General features: G+C 45.2%; 1 protein-coding gene across 6 annotated transcripts in view; it reads right to left on the bottom strand.

Annotated features, from left to right (window-relative positions):
* DIXDC1 (DIX domain containing 1) overlaps window positions 1–18,252 on the bottom strand; it is an 88,788-nt gene that overhangs the window by 57,522 nt on the left and 13,014 nt on the right. The window lies entirely within an intron of this gene.

Raw genomic sequence — 18,252 nt, 5'->3', positions numbered from 1 at the left:
CCAGTTCAAGTCCCGGCTGCTCCACTTCTGATCCAGCTCTCTGCTATGGCCTGGGAAAGCAGTGGAGGATAGCCCAAGGCACCCACGTGGGAGAGCCCCAGGTGTATCAATATCCCTCAAGTGCTCTCAAGTATATGCAGAGACGCAAGCCAAGAAGAACCGTTCCTTACATTAAACGGTTACGGGTATTACCACTCTTCTCTCTAAAACTATGACAGCTAGAACCTAATATAACACTCTGGATGTAAAGGAGACCTATAGCTTCCTCATTCAAGTCATTTCTCTCTGGGATGGTGGTGCAATGGGTTAAGTTCCCATCTGTGATACCCACATCCTGTTTGGGAGGGCTGGTTTGGATCCCAGCTGCTCTGCTTTCTGATCTAGCTCCCTGCTAATCAGTGGATGAAGACTAAGTACCTGAGTTCCTGCCACCCATGTGGGAGACCCAGATGGAGTTCCTGGTTCCTGGCTGCTTCAGCCTGGCCCAGCTCTGCCCATTGCAGACATTTGGGGAGTGAACCAGCAGATGGAAGACTGATATCTATCTCTATCTCTCTCTCTCTCTCTCTCTCTCTCTCTCCCCCCCTCCCTCCCTCCTACCTCCCCCCTCCCTCTATCACTCTACTTTTCACCATAAATAAATAAATAAATAATTTGAAATATACTTCTTTCCTTTCTCTTCTTTCCTTCCTTCTTTGGTCATTAGATCACACTGCTGACTTAAACAGGATCATTCAAAGCATTGTTTTTTTATTAATTTTTTATTCTGAAATAATTTTAGACTGAGAAAAAAAGCAATAATGGCAAAAGACTTCCCCTATATCCATTATTCAGTTAACTCAAATGTTTACATTTTTCATAACCACAGTACAATGATCAAAACAGGAAAATAACACTGACACAATTCCATTAACTAATCTAAAGACCTTATTCAGATTTCATGAATTGCCCCAGTAATGTCCTTTTTCTGGTCCAGGATCCAACCCAAGGTCTTTCACTGAATTTAGCTGCCATGTCACTTCAGTCTCCTCCAATCTGGCACAGTTCTTCAGTCTCTGTTTTCCATGACCTTGACACTTTTTGGAGAGTATCAACCAGTTATTTCATACAATGTCCTTCAATTTGGGTTTGTCCAAAGCTTTCTTATGATTAGATTAAGGTTATGGATTTTTGGCAAGAGTATCACAGAAGTCTTATTGTATGCCCTTCTCAGTACATCACAATATATCCCAATATATCACAATGCCAGTAAATCCCATTATTGGTGAAGTTAACTGATTGCTTGGTTACATAGTGTCTGCTAAATTGCTATACTGTAAAGCTGCTGTTTTCTCCTTTGTAATTATGTATCTTGTGGGAAGATGCACTGAAACTATCAAAATATCTTTTTTCCATTATTATTTTTCCCATTCATTTTAAATGTAACATCCAGTGATTTTTCTTTCCTGCAACAAGTACTATGGTGTTCACCAACTGATGATTTCTAATTCCACTGCTCCTTCTACACTTACTAGTTGGAATTCTTAGTGTAAAGACAAGCTCTCTTCTCCCTCAGTTACTTGTTTATATCCATATGGATTCATGGACATTTTCTTTTTACTTATTTTTCTTTCTTTTTTTAACTTATTTTTCATTTATCTTTTTGTTTATTATTGTGCTGCTCAAGTTATTCCAGATTTGGCCACTGTGCCCTTATCACATGCCCACCATTCAAAAAATGTTTATTTTTTTTTAATTTAAAATTTTCTTTAATTTAAAAGACAGAGAGAGCAAGTGAGATAAAGAAAGAAAGAAACAAGGAAACAGAAGACAGAGATTTTCCAGCTGCTGGCTCAATCCCCAAATGACTGCAATGGCCCTGTGCTGAGCCAGGCCCAAAGCCAGGAGCTAGGAATTCAATCCATGTCTTCCATTTAGGTGGCAGAGACCCCAGTACCCGACCCATCACTTGCTGCCTCCCAGGGTGTGCACCAGCAGAAAGGTAGACTCAGGAGCCAAAGCCAAATACAGGTATTCCGATATGGGATGAGAGCATCCCAGTGGATATCTTGACCACTAAGTCAAACATCCACACTGCATCTCGTCATATTTAAAGAAATGCTTATTTATTTATTTTTATTTGAAAGGCAAAGCAACAGAGAGGGAAAATCTTCTACCTGAGGTTCACTCCCCAAATGCTTATAACAGCTGGAGCTGAACCAGGCCAAATCCAAGAGCCAGGAGCCAGGATTCCATCTGGGTCTCCTATATGGGTAGCAGAGACGCTGCCTCCCACGGGTTTACACTAGCAGGAAGCTGGATCAGAAGCACACGTGGAATTTGCAAACAGGATTTTTCCAGCATTATTTTTTAATTATTTATTTATTTTTGACAGGCGGAGTGGACAGTGAGAGAGAGAGAGACAGAGAGAAAGGTCTTCCTTTGCTGTTGGTTCACCCTCCAATGGCCGCCCCAGCCAGTGCGCTGCGGCCAGCGCACCGCGCTGATCCGATGGCAGGAGCCAGGTGCTTCTCCTGGTCTCCCATGGGGTGCAGGACCCAAGCACTTGGGCCATCCTCCACTGCACTCCCTGGCCACAGTAGAGAGCTGGCCTGGAAGAGGGGCAACCGGGACAGAATCTGGAGCCCTGACCGGGACTAGAACCTGGTGTGCCGGCGCCGCAAGGTGGAGGATTAGCCTATTGAGCCGCGGCGCTGGCCCCAGCATCATTATTAAAAAGTCCCTGTTTACTTCAGTTATTTGAATTTCAACTTTATCATATACTAAATTGATGTAAGTTCCTGGCTCTATTTCTGGGCTTTCTATTCCATTTCACTTGTCTGTTCATGTACCAGTGCCACAATGTTTTACTCGGAGAGACTAAATAACTCTTGTTGATAGGAACAAACCATAGTTATAGTTTGATAGAACAAAGGAAATAGTCCCAGTGTTTTCTTAACTAGATTATTGTGTATTAATTTCTCTATATCAATTTTAGTTTCAATTTGTCTAATGTCCTTAAAAAAAGCTTGTTGGAATTTTTATTGTGATTGTATTAAACTTAACTAAGTTAGGGAGAACAGACTTATTTATGATGTTGAATCATGCTACTCAAAAAACGCCAAGGGGCCGGTGCCGTGGCACAGTAGGTTAATCCTCCACCTGCGGCGCCAGTATCCCATATGGGCGCCAGTTCTAGTCCAAGCTGCCCCTCTTCCAATCTAGCTCTCTGCTATGGCCTGGGAAAGCAGTAGATGATGGCCCAAGTGCTTGGGCCCCTGCACCCGCATGGAGACTGGGAAGAGGCACCTGGCTCCTGGCTTCAGAATGGCACAGCTCCAGCCATTGCGGCCATCTGGGGAGTGAATCAACAGAAGGAAGACCTTTCTCTCTGTCTGCCTCTCACTGTCTGTAACTCTCTCAAGTAAATAAATAAAGTCTTTAAAAAAAAAAAAAAAGTCAAATGAGATGTCTTTCAATTTGTTCAAGTGTGTCTTGGAGTGTTTTATAATTTTCCTTTTGTAGGTATTGTATACTTACTGAGTTCATTTCTAAGCACTTAATCTTTGTTGCAACTGGAAATGAGGTTTTCTCTAACATGTTCTCTAACTAGTTATTGCTTGTGTATAAGAAGGCTTCTGATTTCATTATGTAGGCTTTACAGCCTATCACCACAGAGAGAGAGAGAGAGAGAGAGAGAGAGAGAGAGAGAGAGAGGTCTTCCACCTGCTGGTTCACTCCCCAGATGGCCGCAATGGCCAGAGCTGTACCCAGCCAAAGCCAGGAGCCAGGAGCTTCTCCTGGGTCTCCCACATGGGTGGCAAGGGCCATCTTCAACTGCTTTCCCAGGCCATAGCAGAGAGCCAGATACAAAGTGGAGCAGTAGGGTCCTGAACCAGTGCCCATAAGGGATGCCCGCAATGCAGGCAAGGGCTTTACCTGCTACAACACAGCACCAGCCCAACCTTAACTTTTATTGTTAAATTTTATCATCAATTCTCTATGATTTCCAGGATAACTGTCATATTACCTGCAAAAAGAAGTTTACTTCTTGTGTCCCTATTCACTTTTAGTCTAATTAAGTTGGCTGATGCCACTGGTACAATATTGAACAGGAGTAGAGATTTTGGGTGTCCTTTCCTCGCTTCCAGATTGAGAGAAAAGAGTTCTAGTGGTGCCAAATTTAGTAGGTTATTGGTATTATTACTAGGGTATATAAACATGTATAGTGTATATGTGTGTATGTAAGTATGCATGTAAATATATATCTATATATATATGTATAATTATGATGCTAAAACAAAGTATTTATCAAGGAGCCAGCACTGTGCCATAGCAGGTAAAGCCACTGCCTACAACTGTGGAATCCCATGTGGGTCCCAGTTCCTGTCCCGGCTTCTCGATTTCTGATGCAGCTCCCTGCTAATGGCCTGGGAAAAGCAGTGAGGATGGCCAGTGTGTTGTGGGAAACCCAGAAGGACAGCCTGGCTTCTGGCTTCAGACTGGCCCAGTCCTGGCCATTGCAGCCATCTGGAGAGTGCCCCAACAGATGGAAGATCCTTCTCTCTCTGCCTCTCTGTCTCTCTGTAACTATTTCACACAAATAAATCTTTTTTTTTTTTTAATGTATCCATCAAGTCCTATTTTCTTGAGGATTTTTATGATAAACAGATGTCAAATTTTGACAAAAGTTTTTTCAGAATTCATAGAGAAAACTCAATGATTCTTTTTCCTGGGACCTATTAATATGGTATATGACATGGATGGAGTTCCTAAGAATGAACCTACCTTGCATTCTTGGAATGAATCCAACCTAGTGAAGGCAAATTGTATTTTTAATGTGGTGCTGGATTTTGCTCATTAATAAAATATTTTTAGTTACATATTTTATACTTTTTCACAGATATTCATAGACAACACTAGTCTAGTTTCCTTTTTTGCACTGTCCTTATCATGTTTTGACAACAATATTATACATGCTTTAAAAACAACTGGAGAGAGGCCAGCATTGTGTAAAACAAAACAGAGAGTTTACTTTGATTTTCATTCAAAGCATTGGGACTATCTTGCAATTAGAGGTTGGGTAGAAATCCCCTATGAAATAATATGGGCCTGTTAGTTTTCTTTTAATTTTTAATTTATTTGAGAGGCAAAGAGACAGTGAGAGATCCTCCATATGGTGATTCACTCCCCAAGTGCCTGCAAATAGTCATGGCTGGGGCAGGATGAAGCCAGAAATCAGAAATTCAATCTAGATCTCCCACGCGGGTGACTTGAGCCATGACCACTACCTCCCAGGGTATGCATTAGCAGTTGCTGAAGTCAGGAGAGGGTGGTGGGTGCCAAACCCAAAAACTCCAACATGAGACAGGAGTGTCTTAACTGTTGGTCAAATATCTGACTCTGGGCCTGGCACATTTTTTTTTAAAAAACAGTCCCTTAATCAGGTTCTCTATTTCTTATATAGAAATTGGTCTATTTAAGTTTTCTGTCTTTATCAATTTTGGTAATCATTATCCTGCTAGGAAATTATTCATTTCATCAGTTATATTTTTTAATTAATTTAATTTATTTGAAAAGCAGGAAGTCAGAGACAGAGGCAGACAGAGAGCAACCATGAAAATGAATATTATTAGCCCCATTTTTCATACAGGAAACTTTGGTGAAGTTCATAGTGCTGATAAGTGGTCAGATTTGGATTTGAACTCACGACATCTTATTTCAAATAATATATTATTTCTATGATAGCATGGAAAATGTAAAAAGAGAGAAATGAAAAGAGACTCAGAACAGAAGCCGAGCTGTATCAACACGTAAAGGATGGGATGGGCTGCATGCCCTCTCTGAGGCCAGACCACAGTGCCTGTTTCAAGTCCCAGCTGTTTTGTTTTTGGTCCAGTTTCCTGCTAATGTGCACTCTGGGAGGCAGCAGATGGTAGGTCAAGTACCTGGGGCCCTGCCACCCACATGTGAGTCCCAGACTGAATTCCAGGCTCCAGTCTCCAGCCTAGCCCAGCCCTGGCTGTGGTGGGCATATAGAGAGTAAACCAGAAGACGAAAGAGCTCTCGTTCTCTCTTTTTCTTTGCCTCTCTGCTTTTAAATAAATAAAAATTCAAAAAATAAAAACCATGGAGGCCAGTGTTATGACGTACCAGGCTGCTTGAGATGCTGGCCTCCCTTATCAAGTGCCTGGTTTGAACCCTGGCTACTCTGCTTCCAATTCAACTTCCTACTAGTGCATCTGGGAGGCAGCAGATAGTGGCCCAGGTACCTGGGTTCCTGTCACCCATGTGTAAAACCAAGATTGGGTTCCTGGCTCCTGGATTCAGCCTGGCCTACCCCCAGCTATTGTGGCAGGAATTTGAACAACTGGATGGAAAATTCTCTCTCTCTCTCTCTCTCTCTCTCTCTCTCTCTCCCTCCCTCTCTCTCTCTCTTTCTGGCTTTCAAATAAATAAATCTTTTTTTAAAAATTAACAGGTTTGGGGCTAGCATTGTGGCATGGTGGGTGGAGATGCCATCTGAAATGCCAGCATCCCATATGGGCGCCGGTTAGTGTCCCGGCTGTTCCACTTCCAATCCAGCTCTCTGCTATGGCCTGAGAAAGCAGTAGAAGATGGCCCAAGTGCTTGGGCCCCTGTATCCATGTGAGAGACTCAGATGAAGCTCCTGGCTCCTGATTTCAGCCTGGCTCAGCCCTGGCTGCTGCGGCCATCCGGAGAGTGAACCAAGAGGTTGAAGATCTCTCTCTCACTCACTCGCTCTCACTCTTTCTTGGGTTAGTCAGATGGCAGCGGACAGAAAGGATCTGAGGAATCAAGAAAATAGAAGCAGTAGGGAGGGGGAAGGGTATCCACTGGAGATGAAGATGGGATAAGAATGAGGGTGTTTCAGAATGAGAGGATCTGTAGACAGAGATGAACAGGTCAGTGAGGCTGAAATGCATACAAGGAACGAGGGGGAGGTAAAGGCTTTAGCAAGGTTTCAGAGGAGAGGAAGAGGCCCACTGCCTCTGATCAAAAGGAGGCGTCTGTGTGGGTGAACACGGAGGTGGGCAAGGGGGAGGCTGAAGGCATCCAGCCCAACAGCCCCCCAGTCACTGTGAAGCGGTCCAGTTTATCTGCTGAGAGGGGAAAGGACAAGGAGAACGAAAGAGGTTTCGGGAGTGGGACTGGCCCTGTGAGAAGCTGGGAGAAACAGGGACTGCTGGACTTGCCTGGCAGTACTGAGTACCAGCTAGGGCTGGAAATCCCAGAATTGCCACCGGGCCAATCATCCAGTGCTGGGACGACGCCAGGCGCACTAGGCAGGCCTGGGCCGGGAGCGAGGAAGCCGAGGGCGGGCTCATCTGGGGCTGGGCACGGTCAGAGGAGAGGGGTCAACCAGCAGGGCAAGGAAGCGAGGGCAGTGGTGAGAGCGAATCTGAAGTGACTGATGGCGAATCTGGACCATGGAGAAGTTGAGAGAGAGGATGGAGAACAGCAAGGAGGAGAACTTGATGGAATGAGACAGAAGGCTAACAGCAGTGCAGGACTGTGAGAATTAGGGTTTAGAGCACAGAGACGGTTTCAGACCTCAAGATTTCAGGGGTAGAGTAATTCTGCAGGCCAGGTGTGGCCTTGGTATGTGGTCTTACTGCAGTGGCACAGAGGGGGACAAGGGTTCCGGTAGGGTGGGTCCTGGAACTGGGAGGCCCGACTACCAGCATCCTGGATCCTGACATCCCCTAGGAGAGTGGTAGATATTAAGGGGCTAAAGCTGTTCAGTACTCTACCCTGATTCACGTAACTTCAAAAGTGGATAAGTATGTCCTCAATTATTGATTTAAAAATGTAATTGTAGAAAGGCCTCTGGTGTGTCACCACCATGTCTCTATGTTGACGTGGATGTGTCAAGAGAAAGCACAGCTTCACAGCTGAGTGGGGCTACTACCCACAGTGAGGGTCGCCCTGCCCTTCCCTCGGTCCTGCCTCTCCACTGTAGTCTAACCTCGGAAGCCAAACACTAAACTGAGGCTCTGCTTATCTCCCTAGCCTGAAGATATCAGGTATTATAACCACAGGGTAAGATCCTGTTCTTGATATAAACTCCTGGTGCTGCTCTGAGAAAACAGACTAAATGGACAGAGCTGACACCTGTGAGGACCAGCAAGCACACCCCCTTTAATGATAAAGGTTTTATCTTTAAAGAGGGCTGTGCACAAGCCCAGGCCCTGCATGGATCTGCAATGTAACAATCCATTAGAGCTCCTCTTACAACAGCTATACCACATGCTTTCTGCAACAGGCTGTCACTCTCTGGGCACAGGACTACAAGTTTTATTTTCTTCTTCGCCTTTTTTTTTTTGCCTCACTCTTTTTTAAAAATATAATTCATGTGAAGGCCAGATATGTAACCTAGAGGGAAAAAAAAACAGAGCTTCTCTTGCTGGGCCAGGAAACCCAACTCATACATCCTTTTGCTCCATCTCCAAATCCCTGCCCCACCCACCCCCCATCCAAAGTAACTTCTTAAGGAATTTCTCAGCAGCTGAAACAAAATACATACTCTCACCCCGCAACAAGCCCATTACATTTTGTTTTTTTCCATCATTATCATTTCATAAGCCATTGTTCAGTGAAGAAAAGAGTAGCACATTTGGCAAAATCAAAATGTCTGGAATCTTAAGAAATTTCTCTTGAATACATCTCTAGTTCTTGTTGTTTTTCTAACAGCTAGAGAGGTACAGTAAGACCAACCAGAGGGCTGGCACTGTGGTGTAGAAGGTTAAGCCTCTGGCTGCAGTGCCGGTGTACCTTATGGGAGCTTGTTTGAGTCCCAGATGCTCCACTTCTGCTCCAGATCCCTGCTAATGTGCCTGGGATAGAAGTAGAAGATGGCCCAAGTGCTTGGGCCCCTGCACCCACATAGGAGACAAAGATGAAGTTCCTGGCTCCTGGCTTTGGCCTGGCCCAGGCCTGGCCCAGCCCTGGCCATTGCCGCCATTTGGGGAGCGAACTAATGGATAGAAGACCTCTTTTTCCCACTCCCTTTCTCTCTAATTCTGCTTTAACAAATAAATAAATAAATTTTCTTAAAGGATTCCAACTACGCCCATGGTCAGTTCTTAGGGTAGCTGGTGGATCACAATGATCCATAGGAACATGTGCCCTCTGGTCGGCCCTGTGGCCAGTTTGCTATTGGTATCCCACCTCAGGCACTGGCCACAGTTGTTCAGCCTCGTGAAATCGATTGGTCAAGCCTAGCCAATCCCTGGAATTTTCTGAACTGATATATAAGAATACTATCCGTCCCTAGCTCTCCGACCCCATATCCCTCAGACAAAGATGTAAGAAAGAAGATTTAAATCTTGCCATAAGCTATGTTGCCCACCTGAGAGGCAAAAGTCATTGATAAAGAGAATAAAGCAACTACTGAAAGAAGCAGAGACAAGGGACAGGAAATAAGGAGAGAGCCTGCCAGTGTTGTGTTCTTGATTCTCATTGTTTCTGAAACGACTGCATCCCAGCCCTTTCTATGGTTTAGCTTTTCAGACTTCCCTTGGAGTCCATGAATCAGTACATTCCACTTCCCAACTCTGTTAGTACAAGTTGAGTTCTTAGCACTTGCAACCTAACTAATAAAAAAGGAAAATTAAAAAAAAGGAAAGACAATTGGTACATATTGTACGGGGGGGAGTCTTCAAAAAGGCCAGGGAGCCTTTTTGACTTCAAAAAGTCATCATGGAGCAGCAGGTTAAACCATGGCTTGCGACACTGGTGTCCCATATTGGAGCAGAAGGTTTGAGTCCCTGCTGCTCCACTTCTGATAAAGCTTCCTGCTAATGTGCCTTGAAAGGCAGCAGATGATGACCTACTTGCCTGGGTTCTGGCCACCCGTGGGAGGGCTCAGGAGTTCTTGCCTTCAGCCTGGCCCAGCCTTAGCTGTTGTGGCCATTTGGGGAATGAACCAGAGGATGGAAGTTCTCTCTTTCTCTCCCTCTCTCTGCCTTTCAAATTAATTAATTAATTAACTTTAAAAGTCCGTGGAGGGGCCTGCACTGTTGCATAGAGGGGAAAGCTGCCGCCTGCGGCGCTGTCATCCATATGGCACTGGTTTGAGCCCCAGCTGCTCCACTTCCAATCCAGCTCCCTGCTAATGCACCTGGGCAAGCAACTGAAGATGGTCCAAATACTTGGGCCCCTACACCCATGTGGGAGACATCAGATCAGCCCAGCTCTGGCTATTGCAGCCATTTGGGGAGCAGATGGAAAATCTCTCTCCCTCTGTCTCTCTGCTTTTCAAATACATAAATAAATCTTAAAAAAAGAAACATGGTCCATGGAAGGGGCCAGAGCTGTGGTGTTCTGCCTAAGCCACTGCCGCTTAGCAATGCTGGTATCCCATACGGGTACCAGTGTGCATTCCAACTACTCCACTTCCAATCCAGCTCCCTGCTAATGCGCCTAGGAAAGCAATGGAAGATGGCATGAGTGTTTAGGCCCCTATCACCCATGTGGGAGACCTGGATAAAGCTTCTGGCTTCTGTCTTTGGCCTGGCCCAGCCCTGGCCATTGCAACCATTTGGGGAGTGTACCAGCAGATGGAAGAGCCCTATCTCTCTGTCTCTCCCTCTCTCAGTAACTCTGCCTTTAAAATAGATAAATAAATAAATTTTTAAGTCCATGGAAAATGCATATAATGAAAAATTATACATGGATTTAAAAATTTTTTGCACTAAAATAAACCTTTTATTTATTTTTTTTTTAATATTTATTTACTTATTTGAAAGGCAGAGTTACAGAAAGAAGGAGAAAAAGAGAGAAGTCTTCCATCTGCTGGTTCACTCCCAAAATGGCCGCAATGGTCAGAGCTGTGCCAATCTGAAGCCAGGAGCCAGGAGCTTCTTCCAGGTCTGCCACACAAGTGCAGGGGCCCAAGGAATTGGGCCATCTTCTACTGCTTTCCAAGGCCATAGTGGAGAGCTGGATCAGAAGTGGAGCAGCTGGGACTTGAACCGGTGCCGATATGGGATGCCAGCAATGCAGGTGGCGGCTTTACCCGCTACATCACAGTGCCAGCCCTTAAACCTAGTTTTTAATGCAATTTTCCCAAAATTTTCTGAACTATCCTCACACTATGTCAGTGATAATCTAGAACTAATCTTGGTGCAGATTTCATCTCCAACTTATTCTGGGGAAGCTAGAAGAATACCAGCATAAAGCAAAAGTCTGGTGGACCTGAGGGTTGTTTATTTTTCTTAAAAAAGTTTTATTTAGTTTTTAATTTATTTGGTAGGCAGAGAAAGAGAGACAGAGAGATGACATCTTCCATCCACTGACTAATTCCCCTAATGCCTCCCCACCAACAATCAGAGCTGGACCAGGTGAAAGCTGGGAGCCTGGAACTCAATTCAGATCTCACATGTGGGTGGTAGGGACTCAAGTACTTGAGACATCACCTGCTGCCTCCCAAGGTGCATATTAGCAGGAAGCTGGAATGGGAAGCAGAGGTGGGACGTGAACCCAGAAACTCTGACATGCGATGTGAGCATCCCAAATGGCTTTTTTTTTTTTTTAAGATTTATTGTATTATTTTTTTATTTGAGAGGTAGAGTTACAGAGAGAGAGAGGGAGAGACAGAGAGAGAGGTTTTCCATCTGCTGATACACTCCCAGATGGCCACAACAGCCAGAGCTGAGCCGATCTGAAGCCCATATGGGATGCTGGCCCCACAGGCAGCAGCTTTACCTGCCATGTCACAGCACTGGCCCCACAAATGGTTTCTTTAACTATTGCACCAAAGGCCCTCCCCAAGTCTAAGGGTTTTTATGATAACCTCTGAATCGGGGAAGGAAAAGTCCTTGCAGAAATAGTCACCACTGGGGTTGGCGCTGTGGAATAGAAGGTTAAGCCTCCGTTTGCAGTGCCAGCATCCTATATGGGTGCCATTTCAAGTCCTGGCTACTCGACTTCCAACCCAGAGCCCTGCTAATGTGCCTGGGAAAGCAGTGGAAGATGACCCAAGTGCTTGGGCCCCAGCACCCACGTGGAAAACCCAGAGGAAACTTCTGGCTCCTGGCTTCAGCCTGGCCCAGCCCCAGCCATTTGCGGCCATTTGGGGAGTGAACCAGCAGATGAAAGATCTCTCTCTCTCTCTCTTTCTCTGTATCTCTGCCTTTCAAATAATAAAATATTTTATAAAGATTTGAGAAGTAGAGTCACAGACAGTGAGAGGAAGAGACAGAGAGTGAGAGGTCTTCCATCTGCTGGTTCACTCCCCAAATGGCCACAACAGCTGGAGCTGAGCCAATCTGAAGTCAGGAGCCAGGAGCTTCTTTTGGGTTTCCCAGTCAAGTGTAGGAGCCCATGGAGTTGAGCCATCTTCTACTGCTTTCCCAGGAGAATTAACCTACTGTGCCACAGCGCCAGCCCCAATAAATCTTTTTTTTTTAAAGATTTATTTTATTTATTTGAAAGAGAGGTAAAGACAGGTAGAGACACAGAGAGCGTGGTCCTCCATACACTGGTTCATTCTCCAAATGGCTGCAACAACCGGGGCTGAGCCAATCCAAAACTAGAAGCCAGGAGCTTCTTCTGGGTCTCCCACGCAGGTGCAGGGGCCCAAGGACTTGGGCGATCCTCTGCTGCTTTCCCAGGCACACTAGCAGGGAGCTGGATTGGAAGTGGAGTAGCCAGGACACGAACTGGTGCCCATATCGGATGCCGGTGCCACAGGCTGGGGCTTTAATCCACTGTGCTATAGCGCCTGCCCCAATAAATAAATCTTTAAAAAAATTAAATAGTCACCATTGTCTGGGCAGAATTTTGGCTTGCAGAGACTGGACCTAGCTCAAGTTGTTGAGAGCAATGGTACCACCGAGGAGTGACACATAACTTCCATCAGCTACCTCCAAGACACCCACCACAATTTGAGCTAAAACTCTTCTACTATAGACAACCTCTTCACATTCTTCATTTGGGTAGGAAATTTTGACTTCAAAAGCTTCTTGCACCAAATTAACTTTCTGTTTTTCTTTGGGACCTGCCCTTCCTTCCAAACAAGTTGGTAAACCCAGCCTCTGTTTTCTCACCTCCAAGATTCAAGGTCAAAGAGAACTGAGTAAGACTTGTTTGCTTAGAATTACATAACTTAGAGTTGCAAAAAAAAAACTCACATCAGGGTTTTTTTGTTTGTTTTTTAAAAGATTTATTTATTTATTTGAAAGGCAGAATTACAGAGAGAAGGTTAGAAAGAAAGAGACTTTCCATTTGCTGGTCCACTCTACAAACAGGCCAACAACCCAGGGTTGGGCCAGGCCAAAGCCAGGGGCTAGGAACTTCTTCCAGGTCTCCCACGGGGATGCAGGGGCCCAAAGACTTAGGCCATCTTCTGCTGCTTTCCCAGGTATACCAAAAGGGAGCTGAATCGGAAGTGGAGCAGCTGGGACTCCAAACGGTGCCCATACAGGATGCTGATGCTGCAGGCTGTGGCTTAACCCACTGCCCCACAGCACCGGCCCCAGAACATCAGTTTTACAGTGAAATAAGATACCTGTTTACAATTCTGTGACCCTCTGGCAGCAGCAGATGAGGGATGGGGGTAGGAGAGGCACTGAGAAACTGAGAGGAAGGCCGGATGTTTGGAAACCTTAAGTTATTTCTGATCTATTTCTGCCAGTCAAGGAACACATATTGTATTTCTTTTCTATTAGCTTTTTCAGGTCTTTATTAAACAAGGAAAAGCACTTAGTTCACTGTACTTGCTGGTTAATTAGGTAAAAATAAATTTCCATATATGGACAGGGCTCTTCATATTAGTATTCAGCCCAATGGTCATAGGATAGTGTCTCAGAAATAGAGGCTGGTGCTGTGGCACAGCAGGGTAAGCGGCTGCCTGCAACACCAGCACCCCAGATGAACAGCAGTTCAAGTCCTGGCTGCTCCCTGCTAAGCCCTGGGAAAGCAGTGGAAAATGATTCAAGTGTTTGGACCCCTGCCACTCATGTAAGAGACCCAAATGAAGCTCCTGGCTCCTGGCTTCCCAGCCCTTCTGGCCATTTCGGGAGTGAACCAGTGGATGGAAGATCTCTGTCTCTCTTCCTCCCTCTCTGGAACTTTGCCTTTCAAATAAATACACAAATATTTTTAAAAAATAGAATAGCTGAAACTTTCTGAATGATACTGTCTCCTAACCTTATTTTTAAATGTCTATTAGATATGAATTCCATAAACACTTTGCTCCTTCATGAATGTATGTTACAAGGTAAGAACTTAATAAATGCATGTAAATGAATATGTGAATGAATGAATAATAGATCACTCTGTATTCAGAGTGTCCCTTATCTGAGAAGCAGGACAAGGAGCCCACCCTTGGGCCCACTGGAATTGGTCCCTATTCTCATCCATACCTAGTGTCTGAAGGTTGTACCATGATCATTTAAATGGAGTCTGGTTTGGGAGCTAACAAATAAGAAAATGCACTCAGGAAGTATGAGTTTGAGCCTTTGGTCTTTACAGTCTAGCCAACAAGGCCACTAATGGCAAAGGGAGCATTTCTGGTGCCCTTTGAATTGCCTGGCAGAGTGGCACCTGGCAAACAGTGCTCTGTCGCTGCTCCTGGCCTCGCCAGCCCATCCCTCTCCACAAGGAACATAAAGCTCCCTGAGAGCTTGCTGCCAGGGAGCATCTGTTGAGCTGGCATTGACTCCTGTGGGAACAGCGCCAACGAGCCTGGGAAGGGAGAAGAGAAATCAGTTTGGATAGGAAAATAGAAGGTTGAGAGGTGTGGTGCTTTGTTACATTAAAGACTTAACAGGCCTTTAATTTCTATAGCAATGCACAGGGGAATTGATTGAGGAAGTGTCTGAAAGCCTCTCTCTGACCCAGTGCTGGCAATGCTACTCTACAGAAGGCACGAGGCACTTAGGCGAGATGTTCATTGCAGCTGCTCCACCTGCCAATCCTCTTCCTCACTGTACATGCCCTCATGGGGATGAGACCAGACAAAGACCCCTCCTGTATTTCCCAGGGACTGCCAAGCAGATGGATGTTAATGTGGGACTTCAGAGTCTACTTTTCTACTTGGATGGGGAACTGAGAGGGAAAGTCTGCCAGGCTTTATGTTCAAAAGCTGTCAACCAACATTGTCACAATCCACAAATTTCAGCCTCTGAGGCCATTCACATCACAGGTTCACTCTTTTTCACAAACACAGTTTCTGTACCACCACAATTTTCCCAGGTTTGCTCATCTGAATATTTAGTTTCTCTCCACTGGCCTGTGAGATACATTAGGGCATAGACTCTGTTATTTAACTTCAATTTCCAGAGCCTGGCACAATGCCTGGGAAGCACAGTAATTCAATGAATGTCTGGTGATTGCTTGCATGCATATACCAGACTAGCAAAGGAAAAAATCTGGCTTCCGTGAGCAAGTGGGCTGGTAAATGGCACTTTTTATGATATTATTCACTAGAAGGTATCTCTACAACCTTCCATAAACACTACCTTTTTATGACATTTATCACATTAAACATCCTATTATGGTTTTTGGGTATATCTTGTGTCTCCCTATAAATTCATTGGAAGCAGGATCCAGGTGCTTTTCAAATATTTTATCTATCCTCTCTCTCAATCAATAAGTGACTGAATATCTAAATGAGCAAATGCTTATTGGCCAAACCTTATTAAAATATCAGATCTTTCAAAACCTCCCAATGTAAGCACCAAAAGACTTTTTTAAAAAGAAAGTTCAGCCTCCAGAAAAACACTTGCAGAAATTTATGTTGGCACATTAACCAAAGACAACACTGAGAAGACAATACCAAGTGGCTGAGAAAACAAATAAATAGCTTTGAGGCAGATGCAGAGTGGAAAAATCGTGAACTCAACAGAAAGCCTGGCCTCACCCAGAACATAGGAGATCAGAGATGACAGCCAGGATGGGCTACAGAATGATGTGCCATTGGCCAAAACTTGTGAATGATTCACAGTGCAAATTAACCATGTCTGTAAGAGACCGCATTGACAAAACTGACAGGAATCAATTCTGCAAGTTATTTGTCAGGCATATTGAGGCCAGAGTTCTGTGCGAGAAACATGGCAGAAGAGAATTCTGTCATGCATAGTTATGCACAGTGGCATACAGACAGAACAGAGGCCAACAGTGGGTAGAGAGAAGCCTTGATTCAGAGGGCAGGGTTTCTCTTTGCTGCAGGGTTCCCTTATAATTAACCAATTAGGGCCATAGCTCTGTTTCCGGTGGCAGTTTTCTCTGCCATAGAGAATGAGGTCACAGCTCTAAACACAGAGCTATAAAGCATCTAGGTGATGAAGAATAGCTTCAGATATACTAGAATCATTCCCAGGAGGTGCCTGGATGCATGTGTGGTATTCTTAGCCTCAGTAGGAAGAGTTTCTCAGGGGAATTAAAATGAATTTTGACACTACCTTTTAAGTCCCTATTTACATCCCTATCACATGACTCTGACAAAAGAGACTGAATATTACTGGATCTATTAAGCAACCCTAGGGGCTGGAATAGGTCAAAAAGTGTCCCTATGAACTCTGGAATAAGCAATCAGACCATTACTCAGTAGCACTCAATGTGATACTGCATTTGAAAGGAACTGCTTAATATAATCTATTATGCATATGACAGAACTACTTAAACTGTTAGGGCCTATTCAAATTTAACATAGTACTGTTACAATTATTTAGATGATGTCAATTTTGCAGAGAAACCAAAAGCATTCATTGGCTCACATCTATAGCAGAGGGGAACAAATGCACATTAGCCAGTGGAGGGACTTTCAGGGAGAGAAAACAGAGGCACTGCCGCGGTATTCTAGAGCTGGAGTGATGATAAAGCTGGGCATCTTGTTTTTACGACGACTTCATTGCTACCGCTAAAAGACAACTCTCCCACCCCTCTTCTGCCTTGGTTTACAAGAATAGGAGGTCACAATATTTACGGAAGGATCAAAGCATGAAAAAGATAATCAAGTCTCCTGGTTTTTGTGACTTTTCAAGCTGAAAGGTCTGTAAGTGAAAATGAGCAGAAAGCAAAGACTTGGACTGTCTCTGGGCTGATTTCCTCCTCCTAATTGGACAATGGGATCTAATACCTGGGGGCTGGGTTAAAAGGACCAAAGGAGATTCTGCCACAATGGGTGGGTGAAACAGACTAAGGGACCCTCAGAGGCTCAGAGCAGTGGGAAAAAGAGGAACCAGGAGTATTGGAAGCATTCAAAGAGGCAGCTCCCCGGCTGGCTCCCGTTTCCACTCATACTACAGCTCTTTGTTAACAAGCCCCTTACATGTGTTCAGCCAGAGGCCATGCAAAGACAGGAGCCCTGCAGTGCAGGCAGGATGTGAGCCCTGCCCTTCAGAGGAGGTTGGGACACTCCTCCGCCAGAGGAAAATTCCCACTCAGCTAGTCGGGTCGGGACAGCATCTGGGCGGCTTTCCTCCGGGTCAGGAATGAGGCTGGGGCACAGGACTAGGGAAGGTTCTGAGGCAGGTCAGGCTACATAGCTTCCTAATGAGAACCAGGAACCAAGGAAAGCAGCCGTGGTGCAGCTGTAGGGAGAAAAGTCTTCCACACAAAAATTCACAAGAACGGTTACCTCTGTGGAAGAGGTCGGAACTGGGTGGGTGGCTGGGGGGGATGCAAAGGCACTTCAGTCTTGCCTGTAATGGCCATATTTAAGATGAAACTAAAAGTGATTTTAAAACGACTTAAATGTGAAAAATTCATAAAGAGAAGAAAGGGAGAGATGGAGAGAGAGGAAAAAAGACAGGCAGACCAAACAGCCAAGGTCTCCCGGGTGCTGGCCCAACGCAATCCCAAGGGATGGGGCTCAAAGGCAGTAGAGGCCATAGGCGGCAAACCAGAGAAGCAGATGGAATAAACAGCCATGGTGGGAGAAAAGGAGTGGGGCAGAGAATGACCCCTGGGCAGCTCGAACCCCACCCAGCCCCACTGTCACTGGCTCCCCTGCCTCGGGCCCAGAACCCAGTCACCCCTGCAGAGCTGCTCAGTCAACCGTGTCCTAGGCTGTAGAAGTATTTACTGCCCCGGGTTCTGGAGGGGGCGCTTCATGTGGAGCGCCCACAGCCTCCTGCCCACTCTCAAACTTTCTACCAATGCCATGCCTCGCCACCCCACCCCTCCCAGGGCTCCTGAAACAGAATGAGCACTTCTAACACATATTAAGGGCTCCCCTGAGGATTTGCTCTGGGCTTTTCCCGCGGGAGGGTGGAGATCACTTCTTCTGCAGAGATGACTTCG

Source organism: Oryctolagus cuniculus, chromosome 1 (assembly GCF_964237555.1).
Source record: "Oryctolagus cuniculus chromosome 1, mOryCun1.1, whole genome shotgun sequence".
In the NCBI taxonomy this organism is placed as follows: Eukaryota; Metazoa; Chordata; class Mammalia; order Lagomorpha; family Leporidae; genus Oryctolagus; species Oryctolagus cuniculus.
Note: the sequence above shows the minus strand (reverse complement) of the source record. Positions and strands in the feature narration are given on the sequence as shown.